Raw genomic sequence first — 19,049 nt, forward strand, 5'->3', positions numbered from 1 at the left:
TGGGCAAACGCTGAAGAGACATTCTGTGCGCCAGCAGAATAGCACACTCCTATATATAGCCACGTTGTGTAATACGTGACAATAGCACTTGGTACTCGGGGTACACCTTTTCTCAGAGGAGCTCCATGCACTCCCCAGCATATCACCCCTGGGGTGGAAGGGACATGCCAAGTATTACGATCTCAAGCTTTCAGCTGGAGAGACGGAGGCCCAGGCAGGTGGAATGTGGCCAAGGTCCCCTAATGAGTCAGGAGCCCGCAAAGGACTGTGGGCTGCTCCTCTAAGGTTTTCATCAGACTTGCTCTTTTCTGAACTGTCAGAGCCCACAGCTTCCCAGCCAGTCCTTTCTCCCGGGTACAGAAACATCCCTGTGCTCGCACAGATGTCCCTCTGCCTAGACGTGGTGGAAACTTGGCCTTAAAACCCACACATCTGGGGCCCCTGGGTGGCTCAGTCAGTTCGGCATCCAACTCTTGATTTCGGTGCAGGTCATGATCTCACAGTCATGGGAAGGAGCCTCACACTGGGCCTTGCACCAAGCACGGAGTCTCCTTAAGATTCTCTCCCTCACTTTCTCTATCTCCTTCTGCCCTCCCTTGGTCATTCTCCTCCACCCTTTTCTCTCTCAAAATAAATAAAAAAGTAAAAAAAAAAAAAAAGAAAATAAAACCCATACGTCCATCTCAACAGAAACCCAGAAATGGAGTCTGTGCTGTGACCAGCATTTGCATCGGCACGGTACCTCAAAACTCAGGAGAGGCATTTCCACCCAAAAGTACACCTTGGGCCTCTCAACCGCTGAGCCGCACAGTAGCTCCGAAACTATTTTTTTAAGCACTGTGTTTGAGGTGATTTGTTATATAGCATGAGAAAAACTGAAACCCCATGGAAATATCCTAAACAGAAGGGTGCCTCAAGATTTAAGTGGGAAGAACCAAGCAGGCTACTATTTATACGATAGGCTGGAATGTAGCAAGATTGGGGGCAGGACGACCAGTTACGGGAAATGGCCATAATGGCAATAATTATACCTACTTCAGAGAGACGTTGTAAATATTCTATGAGATACCAGATGTAAAGTGCCTACCAGTGCCTGACTCAGAGTAGAGGCTCAGTAAGTAGCAATTATTACTGTTCTCACAGGGCAGGCTTGTCAAAAATGTTAGGAGAAGGCAGGAATTAGGGGACACAGGCAAGTGAGAGCCATTTTTTCAAGTGAATATATATGCTTCTCTTCCATTGATATCCTCCATCCTTTGGATGCCATATCTTTTAGAATTAGGTCTGGCCAAAAGAACAGAAAGCCCAAAATAATAGTGGCTTAAGTAAGACCTAAATGGCTAGGTCTCTCTATTGTAAGCAATTCAGGGATTGTCATCTCCTGGCCCAAAATGGCTGCTGGAGTACATCTACTACATCTGAATTCCAGTCCCTAGGAGGAAGGGAATGACAAAGAAGATCATGCTCTCTCCACTTGAGAACTCTTACTAGAAGGTGCACACACCAGTTCCACTTGCATCCCCATTGAGCAGAACTAAGTCACATGGACTCTTTCTGCAAGGGAGGCCAGGGATGCCAGGAAATGGACGTCATCCTTCTCCTGTGCTGCTGTGTGCACAGTTAAAAGCTGTGGCTTCTGTTACTAAGAAGAGGAAGATGGGTATTGGGGGAACAAGAAGCAGTTGGCCAAGGATGCTAAATATCCTCTCTTTGTCTATGTATCATACTTAATGACTTAAAAAGCCATGTTTCCAAAGAAAATCTAGGGATTTATATTACTCAGGTTCTCTCCTTGTCATGTTTCTGAGATCTTTGGTCACTTTTTTCCATTCTGGCCACTGATGTTCTAACCAATTCTGCATGAGCAGTGACCAACTTCCCAAGAGCTTGAGCATGCCTCCCATCTTAGACATGCATGAGCAATTTCATGTTGCCTCACCTCCAGCTTGGGGCTTCTCTACTGGGCTCTGTCCCCACATACCTCAGGACCACAGAGTGTCTATGAGATGTGTGCCACCAGAAATCAGGGGGTGGTTAGTGCCTGTGGTGCAAGCTTTTGACCAGTGGGAGATGGGAGCAGATGGATAAACTCTCCATCTCTTCTTCCTATGGAAGTGCTGTCCCAAGACGCAGTCATTTGAATGGCACATGGAAAGATGGTCCTTCAAGATCGCATAACCAGTTGAGCTTGACCACAAGCAGGCGTCAGCTCAGTTAAGCACCCTCTTATTGGCTCTCCCTCTTTCCCCCTGTTCCTCTCCTGTCCTGGGTTCTCTGCTTTCTAGGAAAACCAGATTAAGGATAAGCTAGCATGCCAGCAGGTCTCTCCTGTGCATTGACTCCTTTAGTGCATCTCTTAGGAATGTATAAAAAACTATTACAGAACAGAAATGAGTCTTCTGGCAGGTTCAAGTGAAGCCCTGCTTTGTCTAATACTTCCCAATATTTTCATCCCAGACAAATTCAGCATCCCAAAGGTAACAAGGTTTTGGGTTAGAACAGGTTAAAAAAAACCCTGAAAATTAAAAAATGTTTGGTGCACCTGGGTGGCTCAGTTGGTTAAGCATCCGACTTCGACTCAGGTCATGATCTCACAGTTCATGAATTTGAGCCCCACATCAGGCTCTGACAGCTCAGAGCCTGGAGCCTGCTTCAGATTCAGTGTCTTTCTCTCTACCCCTCCCCTGCTTATGGTCTCTCTCTCTTTAAAAAAAAAAAAAAAAAAATTAATGTTTATCTCTAATCAGCTTCTTTATGAAGAAGATTCATTGGCAGAACTCCTTTTTAATAGACTGAATTGAAATCATGAAGAAATATAGGAATAGAATCCAGACCGTTTTCCCAAAACCTTTGTTCCAATCTTCCTCCCATGTCCCCCTCCCATGAACTTGGAGTCTGTCCTTTGCTGGGGTCTTCATGGGCCCCTCCAGTGGTGTCTGGGTTTCCTCATTGGTGAAACAAGACTTATGGTAACAGTTTAACACTTTGCGTTGTAAGCTAATCTCAACACAAGGTCAATTCCCAGGAAAGTAGATACAATGCTTATCTCCTAAAGGGAAAATCCACAGGCATTGAGAAATATCAGGCACTGGTTCCTTCCCTACATTTTCATTCATCAACCTACTTGTGATTTTAAAGCATTTGGGGGCCATCTGGCTAAAAGAAAATGAGTTTAATAACCAAATGGTGTTATTTTATAGGAATTACACTAAATGAGACATTTTATTTTCTAAAGAGTGTTTGACTTAATGGGACTTGAGGAACCAAATATCAATCTCTCTGACCTCTACANGCAGCTGAAGTGGTATAGCAAATCCAGATCTGCTGGAAGTTCAAAATCCGATCCAGCAGTGACCATACCTCTGGGAGTTAAAACAACTCACCATTGGTTTGATGCTGTAATCAGTCCTTCTTTCTTTTCTACAAAGGCACCATGGGATCTTGCCAAAAAAGTTTCAAGGGTTTAATGTCATTTTAAAACTTTTCAATATAAGTTCTTTAAACTCACTGGCAAAATTGAAACAACCCTGGGGGCTTATAAATGTGGATCGGGGATCATAGAACTCTGTTTCCAAAAAGTACCACCTTCCCCTGAATCTTCCATTATGTGCCTGATTTACACAAGTCTAATTTCACACTAAAACTAAGTAAATGGGGGCGCCTGGGTAGCTCAGTCAGTGAAGCATCTGACTTCAGCTCGGGTCTTGATCTTGGGTCATGATCTCGGGTTCAGCCCCACTATCAGGCTCTTGCTGTCAGCACAGAGCCCGCTTCAGATCTGTCTGCCCCGGTCTCCGCCCTTCCCCTAGTCGCTCTTGCTCTCTCTCTCTAAAATAAAATTAAAAAAAAAACCTAAGTAAATATAACTTTTTCCTCTCAAAATTTGTTTTCTTAAATCAGAATAATTGAGTCTGATGCCATCTGTAATCCTGCAGCTTGGGGGTTCATTCTGTCATTCCACTTAACCGGGCCAACATAGCGTTAATTTAACAAGCCATTTTCTTTGGCAATGCCCTTGCTGACGCTTTGGGGATTTAAGTTGTGGTAAAATCTAAGGACATTTTGAAACCTTTGAAGAAAGCATTAACTTTCCTTCTTCCTCCTTCTAGATCGAGGGAGCCCCGGAGAGCTCCTGAGTTATTCCCATCAGCCAGCGCTTGCTATCTACGGCTCCTGTATCATTTGAAGCACGCAGTTATTTCAAGAAGTTATGAGCCAGCCCTAAGATAACTTTATCATGGCTTTTCTAAACATTCTTGATATGATGATGACTTCCAGGTTAGACATTTCTGCAGCCTACCACCCATGCTTGGTGAGTCGTGGCATATTCAGAACATGTGTTGTAAACAGAAAGTTAGGTCACAGCTGTCAGCGGAGGGTGTGCCCCGTGGGGCTCACTTCAGGCTTGGGCATTGAGAAAGAGCAGGGTAAAGCAACGTCGCCAAGGTTAATAGATGAGATTCAGCTCTGACCTCAAAAATTACTATAAGAAAAAGATTCTTTCCTCCTCCCTTGGGTCCCTTTGGCTGGTGTTTTCATGAATCTGAACAAATGTATTTGCTCTTTGTAATGCCCACCCTCAAAACATAGACATGCAGCTCAGCCAGATTTTGTGCGGAGCCGGCCAAAGGAACAGACACCAGGGTCCATGGCAACCACAAGCGTGCGTGTGTGTGCGCGCGTGTTGTGCGTGCGTGCATTTTTCCCTCTAGTCTCCTCTTCCAGGACCATCAGCCAACGCAAGGCACACTTCCTAAAACAGAACCCACAACTCCACCCCAGTACAAGGAAGTGGAGCCTGTACAAACTCTCCTGCCAAGTTCTCTCTCCACAGTCAGAACCCAGGAAGAGGCATTAGTTCTAGACTGAAATCTGCCCTCTCAGCTCTTCATCCCCTGAGAAAGAGAGAAGGTCCCCTTTATTCCATGTCATGTTACGGCCTTCTGCGTGTAGTCCTCTCTTATTCCACCTGCCCTGCTCTATGGGGAGAAAACGCTTCCCTGTGTTCACTTAATGCCAGAGATTTGGGAATTTCAGAGAGGCAGGTCCTAACTAGTCAACTAGGGTCTCCGATACACAGAGATCTTGAAAGGAAGCATTTTGGCTATTCTCGTCTCAGAAGCCAGAAGTCCGAGGTGAAGGGAAATGTGGAAGTGTAGCTGTGTGGCCGGTCATTGGAAGAGCCAGAGAAAGATGTGAAATGTGGTCCAAATCCCTAGGCAGACCACCAGCCTCGCGCTTTGGCCAGCAGGGCAACTTTCTTCACTGTAAAACCAGGGTGTCGGACCTGAGTTCTCGATCTTTGCAACCTCGCGGATGGGGTGACTCTCTGAAGTTCACCGGTATTTGGTCTCCATCAGGAAGCCCTCCTGGAAGTCTGGGTGAATAGACAACTTGGAGGCTTGGTAGTGGGAAAGCCTTGTGCCTTCGCTAAGGGAGATAACAGAGAGCCCAGAGAGGACAGAGAGATTTTTCTCCCTTAAAATCTACCCATGTTAGGAGAGCAAAAAGACTTTTTCTTTTCATTCAACAAGGCCAAGTCTTGGGCAAAATCATGAAGTAGCCAGTTTATGTCCAGCTCCTGCATAATCCTTCTTCCCTATCAGTCTGAGTAAAGGTTTTAGAAATCCGTGATTTCCAATTTAGATCGGTTTGAGCGTCACTGATTTTTTTTTTAATCAGAGAGGTATCGGTATTTAAGTAGTATTTTCGGTTGTGGCGTTAAAGCCCCCTCCCACCACCCAGCCCCCAGAAGGAAGTGCAGGCCTGAGCCAGCGGCTCTCTCTTCCCCTGCAGTGAATGTGACCAGAAGCAGGAGCCTCAAGTTCTCAAACCTGATTTCCTTATTTCTGGTACTGCCGCTTTGTAGGTCTTAGAGGCCTGTTCCTNGGATCGGTTTGAGCGTCACTGATTTTTTTTTAATCAGAGAGGTATCGGTATTGAAGTCGTATTTTCGGTTGTGGCGTTAAAGCCCCCTCCCACCACCCAGCCCCCAGAAGGAAGTGCAGGCCTGAGCCAGCGGCTCTCTCTTCCCCTGCAGTGAATGTGACCAGAAGCAGGAGCCTCAAGTTCTCAAACCTGATTTCCTTATTTCTGGTACTGCCGCTTTGTAGGTCTTAGAGGCCTGTTCCTCTCTCTCTCTCTCTCCCTCTTTGTTTAACTGCTGATATGTTCTCTATGTTCTATGCTGATAGCCCACACTTTCCTCAAGAAGCACATTCACGCTTTCTGAAGCCACATCTTGCTGAGTAGACCCGGTAACTCGGATGTGCCCGGCCCCTCCGTCGGAAGACCCCTTCTGAGGAAGGCTCTTCCTCCCCGAAGCTCTGCTGGGCAGAGAAGCCTGCGCTCCTTCCCTCAGCTCTCCCGAGGCGCTGGAAGAGCAGAGAACATTCTGAGCAAGCCAGGCTCTCCTGTCTCTGTTTGTTTGCATTCCATCTGATGAGACAGCTGGCAACCGTCTCCAACACTACTGGCTACGGGCTCGGAAGTGCCCAGAGATGACGGCATGGAGCTCACGGGACCGTCACCTGCCTCCAGCCGGAGATTCATCTGTCCCAGGGGCACCCAGGATATGAGGGAAGGATTTCATAATCCACCCCCAACCACTCCCAAAGGAATTTCCTTCTCCTTAGAGAGGAAGGTAGAGAGGAGCAACAAAGACATGACATCGCCAGGCACTGGGCATTTTAAGCAGACAGAGGCCCCTTGTTCAAGAGGAAGTCTTTGGATCACTATTGGACGGGACAGCCCAGGGTCATATCCTGGCCGAGGAGTGAACTGTGGTCACCAGCAGGGGGCGCTGGACCACTCTCCCCACCCAGAGACAGAGAGCCATTGGGAGGGTTGGGTTCCTAGCCCTGGAAGAACGTCAGCCTCAGCCTCGTTCCCACTCAGGTGAATCCGGGTTGAAAGGTGTTGATGGGAGGAGTGGCTAAGACAGGACAAATCCTGAATCATACCGGGTCACTTAGCTGGGGCACTTAGCTGGCCACGTGGTGCCGATAATTAGGCACTTAGCGAGATTGTGCCTGTGCTCTGAGCCATTTCCTGATAGAAAACAAATATTTGAGTTTGGAGAGCTGGGTAAAGCTGCAGAATGTTCTGTAGATTCTTCACATTTTCTCAGCAGCTACAAGCCTTGGAAAGCCTTACTCGTGGCAGTCAACGCAAGAACTTTGTCTCCGTAGGTAGTTTGCGCTGAGTGCCAGTGACTTCATACGTGAAGAATGTCTTTCCTGGCTGTCTCGCTCCGTCTCCACTTGCTCTGCAGTTTTGTTTGTGCAGCGAGTGCCGAGACAGAATTTTCAAAAATATCCCTCCCCAAGTCGAAGGGCCAGGAACAATCTCCTTCTCCAGCGCCAGGCCATCCCTGTGCTAGCCTGGCATTCTCCAGTTCAGAGACAGGAGCCAGCAAATGCCAGGCTGTTGTTGGAAGTTTCAGCTGCTTGTCCTGTCTCTGCCACAGCCAGGTATGCTGTGTGACCTGGGTAACTTACCTAACCTCCCTGGGCATTAGTTTCCCGACGTATAAAAGTTACGTCCAAGATCTCATCCAACTAAACATGTAGGCTTGCATGTGTCTGGATTAGGCCCAGGGCATCTGGGGCTATGGGAACAGCTCAGAGTCTGATCTGGGGAGTGGGCCCCTGGGGAGCATGTGTGCTCTGTCCTCTACCTAAGCCAGAACTCGGGCTCTGCAGGAAATGGAGCCGGTCCTCCTGATCACCTCATGCAAATTTTAAGTCACATTCTGGGGTCTATTAGAAAAGCAACAGCCATCACCAGCGACCATCCAGTCCTAGCATCCAGGGAGACAAGGAAAGAGCAGAAATTCCTCAGACTAATTGCTTCGCAGCCATTATCTTACTATGCGGCTTCCATTTTCCCAATACCCATATCTCCAAACACATACATTCTCTCTCTTCAGAGATCACATTTCCTCTGCCTTTTTGGCATTATCTGCCATGCCTCTAATTTAATCAGGCTTTTTTTTTTTTTTTTTTCCCCTCCATCCTGGCAATACAACCGCTGGGCTTGACTCTTATACTAAAGTTACATAAGCCCTGTGATTCAAGGAGCGCATTGAGTCAGCAGGACAGGACTGACTAAGCATTCCCAGGTCGGCCCCAGTGGGGCCGATTCTCCAGTCCCTATTTTGGCCTAATTCCCATGGAAATTCAATGCCCAGTAAGAACTACAAGCTTATACATATAGTTATGCACAAAGTATTTTAAAAGGCCAGAGGGCAAGAAATAGGAATCTGCATCCCTGTATCAGCAATTACTCTCTGGTTATTACTATAATAGCCCAATTGTCCCTGTGTCCTCTGCCCACTCGGGCACAGGCGGGCAGGCCATTCCCTCCTGTGCCCTCTCCCAGGCCCAGCCCACCTGCTGCTGTGGGACCAAGCCCACCCCCCTCATGGGCTTCAGAGGAAAAATGAGAGATGGAGGGTTGGAAGGATATCGTGTGTTCATCACCCCCCTCCCCCGCTACTCATGCCACCTGTGTTTTTATCCCTTAGCATTTTACACAGTAAATTCTCTTGAACAAGCACTTTACTATTAGTAAATGCCCAAGAGGTATTAGAGTGTTGGGTCCTCACAGGAGCTTAGAGGGAGTTACAGTGGATCAGGAGAATGAGGGGAAATTTCATCTCTGGGTGTTAACAGGGGGCTCTACTGGAGCCTGGTTCCCCCAAGATCACAACAGCTCTTTGCTCTGGAAAGAAGGGCCGAAAGGACATGTGGCAGAAATGGTGAACTTGAATGATTTTCAGGGGTTCTGGAATTTGGCTCTACGTGAGAAACATTTGGGGAGGATAAATTAGGGATGGTGGGGCCCCACCAACTGAAGTAGAACTTCTGGAAGGTAGACTCTAGGCATCAGTATTTTTTAAAGGCTCTTCAGGTGATTAAAAAAATGTTTTTAATGTTTATGTACTTTTGAGAGAGAGAGGGAGAGAGAGAATCGAAGCAGCCTCAGGCTCTGAGCTGTCAGCGCAGAGCCTGATGCGGGGCTCGAACCACGAACTGTGAGATCATGACCTGAGCCAAAGTCATACACTTAACTGACTAAAGCCACCCAGGCTCCCCTCTCCAGGTGGCTTTGATACACAGAGAGGGCGAAGAACATGAACATACAGTAATACCGTTTTCTTCACTAAAGCAGGGAATTGGAGAGGCCCAAACACTGAAAAGTGACATTTTCACATTAAATGAATAAGGTACAACCGATGTAATATTGGTAGCAACAAGCAGTCACAGTTATCGTATGCCAAGCTCTCCACTAAGCGCTTCGCTTGCATTGGCTCACTTCATTCTGATACTAATCACTACGGAGGATATACTATTATTAGTCCCATTTTATAGAGAAAACACCAAGGCTTAGGGAGATGCTATAATTTGCCCAAGGCCAACACAGTGAGATCTAGTAGGTGAAAGGCATGTGGTGAACGGTAGCGTGGAAAATTCAAAGACGGATAAGACATAGATGGGATCCTCAAGCTACTACCTTCAAGTGGAGGAGCAGAGCCACACACACAAATGACTGAAAGTCTACAGCAGGAAGTGCCAGCTGTCCTAAAGCCACGACACATGATAGAACCATGGGGGGCGGGGGAGATTCCTACAGGCTTCGTAGAGGAATTACACTGTGCTTTGAAGAATGAGCCCTGGACGCTGATTCACAGTGTTGGCCAGGCGTACGGAGATCCAAGAAAGCAGATCAGAATTGTCAGAGCCTGGGCTGATCCCAATTTTCCAAGGAAGCAGTGTAAGGCTAAGAAGGTAGGTTGCCCTACACTGTGGGATCCTTAATGGGATCTAAGGAGACAGCAGGGCACCCTCACAGGTAGGGCTTCTGATCCGGGTGTGTGATGGCTGCTGTTATAGGTGGTTATGGTGAAAGAGAGGGACTGTGGTATCTTCTCTACATAGTTTCGGGTTGTTGCTCATGTATTGATTTAGGCATTGTATGTTTTCTCAATGCCTGTGATGGTATATAATATTTATTTCGTATCAAGGAAGAAGTGAGGAACATGAGAACACAGGATTCTGGGCTAGGTGTGACTCCCTTATATTTCCAGAGGCAGAGCTTTTTTATTTTTGTTTATTTATGTATTTGAGAGAGAGAACGAGCAGGGGAGAGGCAGAGAGAGAAGAGAGAGAGACCCAAGCAGGCTCCACACTGTCAGTGCAGAGCCCGACACAGGGCTCGATCTCAGGAACCAATCAGATCATGACCTGAGCTGAAACCAAGAGTCAGACACTACTGACTAAGCCACCTGGGCACCCAGAAGGCAGAACTTTTCAAAGTTTCCACTGGAGAACTTCTGTTTGGACTGAGGATTTGGGGATGTGGCCAGTGGTAGCCAAATAAAAGCATTCATTTCTTTGCAGGTTTGTGTTATATCTTAAAACTTCATGTAATTTTGCATTCCCATAACATGTTCATCTCTTCCTGTTATGACGTAACAGGTTTATGCTGTGGCTTTGCAAACCTCTGGCTCAACACCATTGTTCTGTCCAGGGCTAGATTATTGATTTAGACATGAGTCACTTGAAAGACAGCTTCAAGCTATCTCTTTCACTATGATCAAAGAAAGTAGCTTGTAAATCTTCCTTGCTTTAAAAAATTTTTTTTTTTACTGCATAGGTTAGCAGTTGGCAGATTTTAACAAGTGTCATGGTCACCACTTTGTGGCAAAAGGCTCTTTCATTAAAGATCCCTTTGTTGGGGCACCTGGGTGGCTCAGTCGGTTGAGCGTCTGACATCGGCTCAGGTCATGATCTCACGGTTCGTGTGTTCAAGCCCCACGTCAGGCTCTGTGCTGACAGCCAGCTCAGAGCCTGGAGCCTGTTTTGGATTCTGTGTCTCCCTCTCTCTCTGATCCTCCCCAGTTCATGCTGTCTCTCTCTCTCAGAAATAAATTAAAAAAAAAAAAAAAAGATCCTTTTGTTTACAGCAAATTCCGTAGAGATAAATCAATACGAGAGTTTAATCCCCAACTTCTCCATAGTGCAGACCTGCACGGGGGACTCTAAGGAGGGAAGAGAAGCTGAAGAGGGGACCTGGTTGCTTGACTGATACAGGTTGACAGCGGGAAGCTATCCTGGGCTGCACATCTTTGCAGAAAAGGGGTTCAGTCTGTAGGGCTACTCCCTGCTCCACAGCTCCTCTAGCTCCAGTGGCTGTGACCTTCAGGTACCCTCTCAGCTGCTCCCCTCCTTCCCCAAGGCCCTGGCTTCCTCTCAGATCTTCAGCTTCTGATCTCTAGCACATTCTTTTGAGCTCATCTGGATGAAGGAGCTAAGAGATTCCATCTTCCCATCCCATCTGTCACTTCCTGGTTTTCTCCAGAGATGCTGTCTCTGTAATGGAGTATTGATGTCCGGTTTTCCCTGAAGTCCTGACCCTTTGTTCACTTGGACTCACCAGTTCTTGGCAGCTGGCTTGCTCTCCATAGCACGGTTGTGTTTGGCGGGGCTAACCTTACCTGGGGAAGAATGAGGGTCCTCTCCCCCAGAGTCCTCCTGCCAGAGAGCACCTGCACCGCCCCATCCCCACCCAGGCTCCGCCTGCCTCAGAGCCTGCTCAGGAGACCTGCTCTGACCCCAGTAGCATGGAGACACCATGGTTGACATTGGTTTAGGATTTAGAACGTTTAGGCAATAGTGACGGCTCATTCCTCACCTTCCTATCGCCAGTTCCCTCATTTTCTTTCCTGGTCAGGCTAAGCTACAGCAGATAAAATACATTAGTCACTCATTAAATATTTCTTGATTTTGATAGGCTTCTATCAGAGCACCGGAGTCCCAGAAACACTCAAACATGAGCCAGGAAGAAAAAACTGTGTGGCAAGCAGCCAACTTTAATATCCTGTCATCTACTTCCTGTTTACTGCTGACGACTTGATGAACCTGTCTGCGCTGCTGCCCAGGGCACATCGCAGTCACCGAAACCCCTGCTAAATGGCTGTTTTGATATGGGGGAGCAGGATTGCTCCTCTCAGACCTTAGGGACAAATATAGGGCCATCACTCGCCAGGGTCGTGTGCTGGCTGAGGGAGTCGGGAACTGGCCGACAGGGAAGGGAAACACGGTCTCTGAACACAAAAGTTTACAGCAAAGGAAGTATCGCTAGAGAGAGTTGCCACCCACTGGAATTTCCTGAGCATAATAAATCGCCCTGAAGGGGACACATTCAGGGACCACCTTGAGGACACTTGAAGCCATAGTTGGATCTGTTGCCTAATGTCAGGGTTGGAGATAAGAGAACGGTTGAGGAGAGGAGCCAGAAGCAAGAGGGAAAACACTAGTCTCCAATGAGAGGAGCTCAGGTTATGGAGAGAAGGGAAGGAGACGTAAACTCTCCAGGTCAACTCAAAGCGCCAGGTCTTGGGTAGGTTGAGGTCTGCGCCATACTCTGGCCAAGCCCTTCGATTCCCTGCAGGAGGAGTGGAAGTCCCTTCAGCAGCACCACCTCACCGCGGGCCCAACCTTCAAGCTCAAGTAACAGCAGAGAGTTTGCAGAGCATCCATCATAACAATGGCAGGGACAGCTGGGTGGCCTCATTGAGGAGACGAGCCGCAGAGCAGGTCCTGGTCAGTAGGACTCTCCCTAGACCCTTTTCCCCACTCGCTCTGAGTTTCTGCTAACGACATCTGAAAACAGTTACCAGAGATATGACGGGGAGGAGGCTGTGTTATTTCTCCTGTGACTGCCCACTGTCAGCTTTGCTAGAGAGAGCAACTTCAAAGCTTCCCACCCAACAACGAAAAATTGCGAATGGTGAATGGTCGCTTCTTTCTAAAAATAAACGTAATTTCGTGAGGCGTGTATCCAAACCAACGAAGCTCTGTATCTGAGTTCCATGCCTTCGCTGGGTGGACCAGTTAAATGAATCACATAGGGAAAGCCATTTAGAACAGGGCACGTTGATCAACGCTCTTCACAAAAAGGGGCCTGGAGGGACATTGTACAAAGATTGTCTTGGGAAGCCGGCCTCCATGGACTCTGGTCTGAATGACTCACCATTCTCTACATGTGAATGGGGTTTGTTGTCTTGGTTACGGCCAACAGTAATTCATTTCAGCGTAATGACATATATATATCAACGGTGACATCAGACTTGACCCCTTTATGTCTGAAAAGCACTGATGCCTCCCGTCGGAGGTCCCATTAGGAAGCACTAGCCTGCTTTGGGCTTTCATACAACCATTTAAGTCATAGTTTTTTAAATCTGCTGTGTGGCAGATACTATGCTGACATTAAAGACACTGAAGTAAAAAACTCAGTCCCTGCCCTTAGGGAGTCTAAGATCTGGTGGGGAAGTGAGACCACACAGTCTACCATACTGGCAAGGGCATCCTGAATTGCAAAGCACTACCAAGGCCAGCCTTGAAAGGATACATTGTCTGCGTAAGCAGGTCTGGCTCAAGTTACAGCAAATGGAATGCATTCGTTTCCTATGGCTGTTATAACAAATCACCACAACATTAGTGCCTTAACACAGTACAAATTAATTATCTTACAGCTTTATATGTTAGAATTCCAACATGGGTCTCAATGGGCAAAACTCGAAATGTTGGCAGAGCTATGTTCCATTTTTGGAGGCTCAGGAGAGAATCCATTTCCTTACCTTTCCAGCTTCTAGAAGCTGCCCACATTCCTTGGCTCATGGCCCTTTTCTTCCGTCTTCAGAGCCACCAGCATTACATCTCTCTCTGACCACAGCTGGGAAAGGTTCTCTCTCCCTCTCTCTCTCTTTTTTAATGTTTATTTATCATTTATTTTTGAGAGAGAACAGGGGAGGCGCAGAGAGAAAGGGAGAGAGAGAATCCCAAGCAGGTTCCCTGCTGGCGGCACAAAGCCTGACAGGAGGCTTGAACTCACAGCCTGTGAAATCATGACCTGAACAGAAATCAAGAGTTAGCAGACTCTTAACAGACTGAGCCACCCAGGTACGCAAGTGTCTCTCTTTTTAAGAACCCATGGGATTAGATTAAACCCACGTGGATAATCCAGGCTAGTCTCATCATCTCAAAGCCATGAACAGTAATCACCTCTGCAAGTTGAAGTAATATATCCCCAGGTTCTAAGGATTAGGACATGCACATCTTTGGAAAACCATTATTCTACCTACTGCCCTGGGGAAAGACTTGTCACTATAGATATCCTACGTATTTATTTTGTTTCGAATTGCTTTTTGTTTCTGTTTTTTTTTTTTTTTCACGCATTATCCCTTGGAGATGCTGTTTGATATAAAAAGACCATTATCTGTGGTGGTGGATTCAGGGTTATATGCTGGAGGGACCCAAGAGGCGGGTTGTTTCCAAACTTCCTGGTCGAATGTGGAGTTTGGAAAGGATAACCCAGCTTTGTATTTATGTTTGAAAGAAATGTTTAAAAGTCACGTCCCCATAATGCAAGGTGCAGAAGGTAACGCTCAACCACATTTTCTTGGGCCATAGAGCTATACAGAGGGAATGCACTGCCTCTGTTGTCTGTGATCGGGAGCAGGGCCAAGAGGGTGGGTGGACACTTCCCTGGGGGTTGTATCATACTCTTTCAAAAGTAGATTGAAAAGAACTGAATTAGGCCAGGATAAAACGCTCCTTACTAGTCTCTCCACCTCAACGCTTTCCACAGTCTGGCCCATTTTCCATTATTGCCCCCATCCAGATGTGCACTCTTATGCAGAGCCCTGTGCTGAGGCATCTTATTCGCCTCAGCAGTGCCTGGCATGCGGCAGATCCTCAGTAAATGTTTGCTGAACGAATCAAATAAATTGACGGCTGTTCAGGTCATTCCTGCTCACAAACCTGTCATGTCTCTCTATTATCCAACCTAAAATCTGGTTGTTCTAAATAGGCCCTCCCTCACCCCAATTCCTTTCCTTTAGTCCCTATCTCCCCAAGTCCAAATCCTCTCTGTTTTAAGAGTGTAGGTTGTGTTCATTTGGCAGGGTGGCCATAACAAAGTACAAGAGACTGGGTAGCTTCAGCAACAGAAATTTCTTTTCTCAACAGTTCTGGAGGCTGGAAGTTGAACGTCAAGATGTCAACAGGCGTGGTTTCTCCTGAGGCCCCTCCTTGGCTTATAGATGGCTGTCTTCTGCATGAGTCTTCACATGCTCATCTCTCTCTGTTGGTGGCCAGATTTACTCTTATAAGTTCACCCGCCATATTGGATCAGGGTCCACACGAGCAGCCTCATGGTAACTTGATTACCTCCTTAAAGGCCCTTTCTGCAAACATAGACACATCGTATGGTAGTAGAGAGTAGGACTTCAACACAGGAATTGGCGGGGTGGGGGAGGGGGTGTGTGTGTCAAAATTCAGTCCATATCGGAGGCCAGTCTCATCACTTTCTTCGTAAAATCTCCCATTTCAGTCCTTTCCTCCCCTTCCCCCTTACACTTTCTCTCCACCAACTTCTCCCACCTTGTACAACACACATCAGATGTTCTAAAGTCATTCCTCTTCTGAACAGCCATAGCAATAAATATCTTTCTTTCTAGTGATGGTTCTTGTCATTTTTTACCTTGAATTTCATCACCCTGTATTCTATTTTATCCTGTATTATACAGGTATTCTAGGTGTTATTCTATTATACAGAATACCTTGTATTACAGGTTATCTATGTGTTATTTCCTCACCTGGAAGGTAAGCTTCTCCTGGACAGACTATTTCTCACCAATCTGTGTCTCCCTCACACGGCTCGATACAGTGCCTTGAACATTAGTAGACGCTCAATGAGTATCTGATGACTGAATGAAGACAGTAGAAGAGAACTATGAAGTAGTCACCTGAGTATGAGATGGGCTGAATATATTAGAGATTAATTTATTTCTTGCTTCAGAAATAGTTCTTAGAGGGCAAGGAACCAGAATCACGTGCAGGTGTGTGATTAATAAATGCTTTCTGACAAGACTAATGGAGCATACCAGCAAAGCCCTCTGGTCCCCTGGCAGTGTAACTCAGGGTGGATGTGAGTACGGTTGTTGAGAGCACCAGTGCTAGAGCTAAACTGCCTGGCTTTGACCTTGACTCTGTGACCCTGAAAAACTTGTGAAACCATTCTGTGCCTCATTTTTCTCACCTATTGAGTATTACATGTATATTTAAATATAAATATAAATAATAATATTTAAATATTTATATTTTTTATTATTATTATATACACCTCATAGGCTCCCTGTGGCACTTGGAATAGCATCTGGCACATAGTAAACACTTGCAAATGTTCACTAATATCATCAGTGATTTCAGATGTTTTTAAGGAGCACCCCCTCCCCACTTCTGCCACTCTAATCCACCCCTTAAATGAGGATCATGATGTTTTGGTGCATAAATATAAAAAGTTCTTCTAAACATGACGTTTCTACCCATGGACCTGCAATTAGCACTGGGTATAAGTCTCTCTGTGTTTCTGGACATCGTGTGGGGAGAGCAGGTAGAACTTGTTCGTGTTGCGGTTGGGCTTTTGTGCAATGTGACAGCCGAGTTCTTAATTATTCTTAGAAATGTCAGAACTCACTGGAAGCCACTGGGCTTGACAGTTCAAGGGCTAATTAACTCCAGACCCTGCTTCTTGGGTTGCCTCATTTGCAATTTCTGGTCACTTATTTTCTTAAGTCTTCTTAAAAATTCCTTTTGCAGTTTTGTAGATGGGGAGGATGGCATGGGCAACAGATTTGTGGCGGGGGAGTGGGAGGAGGCTGTCTCCCACACCAGGGCCCTACGTAGGTGCAGGTGGGTTGTAGGTATGCAGGGGAGTCCCTGTTCAAGTCTGACCTTGGAATGAAGAGGGAGCCACAGCGTGTGTAGGACTCCCACAGCAAGCCACTCCCACCCAGTGCTGAGCTCTCCTGTTTCCAAGGAGCCTTCCTTATCCCCTCACCCACCCCTGACTCTCAAATGAGAGGGTTTTCTCGGGGTCCACTTGTTAATCCAAAGGCCTCATTAAAAACAAAACACAGGGGTGCCTGGGTGGCTTAGTCGGTTAAGCGTCCGACTTTCGCTTAGGTCATGATCTCGCGGTTCGTGGGTTCGAGCCCCGCGTCGGGCTCTGTGCTGACTGCCAGCTCAGCGCCTGGAGCCTGTTTCAGTCTGTGACTCCCTCTCTCTCTGACCCTCCCCTGCTCACGCTGTCTCTCTCTCTCTCTCTCCTAGAAATAAATAAAAAGCGTTTAAAAAAATAAAAACAAAAATAAAAACAAAACACAAATAGGCTCAGTGAATTAAGCTGGACACAAAAGGGCAAATATGGTATGCTTTCACTTACATGAAATATCTAGAAGAAACAAATTCATAGAGACAGAAAACAGGTTAGAGGTTACCAGGAGTGGGGAGTTAGTGCTTAATGGGTACAGGGTTTCTGCTTGGGGTGATGTGACAAAGGGTTTTGAAAATAGAAACTGGTGCCGACAGCATGACACTGTGAATGAACTTGATGTCACTGAATTATACACTTAAAAATGGTTTAAATGGCAAATTCTATGTCCTATGACTTTGAGCACAGTAAGATGTTGAAAGGCAAAAGAAAAAGTCATTGTCCCCACTCCTGAGCACCGTGTATCGAACTGTCATGCTCGGACTCTGCCAACGCGCCAGTAACAACAAATGACAAGTAGCTCACAGGAAGCAAGGCACTTGCTGTCCGGGCTCCACACCTTTGCACACGCTGTTCCCTCCACCTGAAATACTCGCACCTTTCTGTCTCTGTGGCAAACTGGATCATCTTTCAAAACTGCAAGTCAGCTGCTCCCTTCTCTGTCCAGTCTCCTCTGACACCTCCCCACCCCCCGCACCCTCCACCCCCAACCACCGGCCAGGAAGCTGGTTACTTCCTCCTTCCTGCCTTTTTGTGCATCACGCTAACTGGAGCACTTAACCACATTCTGTCGTGATTTATTTTCTTTTTCTAAATATCAAGTTATAATATGCACAGTAAAATTCACCCTTTTTAGTGTACATTTCTGCAAGTTTTAATCAATACGGTTAGGAGCGTAACCAACACCCACACAGTTACGTTACACCCACCTCTACCCCACCCACCGTGCCCCTCCCTGGGCCCCTGACAAATGCTAGCATGTTCTTGGTCTCTCTAGTTTGGTTTTTCCCAGAATGTCATATAAATGAAATCATACAGTAGGTATCATGGTCTGTTTGTGATTACTTTTTATTTACATATCTGCCCTTTGTTCTAGACCTGAGCTCCTCATACCAGGGACCTTGCCCGATTCATCATTCCCAAGCACCGTGTGGGGTCCATGGTAGGACCCTGTGCCGGTTGGTGAAATGAATGAGTGAGAGCATGATGTTAACAACTGTTTCTAGTAGAAACAACTCCCGTATGGTGCCCTTGGCTTGGGGAATAAGTGGGAGGTTCTAGGCAGGAAAAGAAGCAGCTGGTAAGAAGACAGTCCCAAGCAGATACCTCAGGGGGAGGTCACGTTTGCCCAGCCCTTCCTTCTAGGTGACTGACGGGGAGCAGAATGTGGTGAGGCAATCAGCAACTGGCTGACTGGTGGCACTCGTCACCCCTGAGCCAGCCCCAGGGGGCCACACCCATCAGCAGTGGCTCTAGACTGGGCTGTCTGGCCACCACCTGGGACACTTCCTGTTGCAGGGCACCTCTGGGAATCCACGTCAGCCAGCCAAGGGGCAGCCCAGAGGGTTCAAATCATACTCCCCCAGGCGGTCATGTACAGTTGCCTGATGGGGGCAGAGAAAACCAGGATGTTGGGAGGGAGTGGGGGTCCTCAGAAGCAGCTAAGCTTTGCTCCTCCTACATCTTTCCTAACTCCCCTCGCGCCCCCCCCCCAACACACACACACAGACACACATAGTCCGTTCAGAGGATCCTTTGCTTGCTCTAATACTAGCTTGAATTTGAGGGAATAAGGCATGACAAGAAGCCATTTGAGTTGCTATTTTTCCCTAGGATTCTGCTTTACCCTTCCTAGAAGACCCTGGAGGAAATCCTCAACCCTACACTCCGATCTTGTAAACTGTGACCTAGAAGCAAAAGGCCCGCAT

This window comes from Crocuta crocuta, unplaced genomic scaffold (genome assembly GCF_008692635.1).
Source record: "Crocuta crocuta isolate KB4526 unplaced genomic scaffold, BGI_CrCroc_1.0 scaffold258, whole genome shotgun sequence".
In the NCBI taxonomy this organism is placed as follows: domain Eukaryota; kingdom Metazoa; phylum Chordata; class Mammalia; order Carnivora; family Hyaenidae; genus Crocuta; species Crocuta crocuta.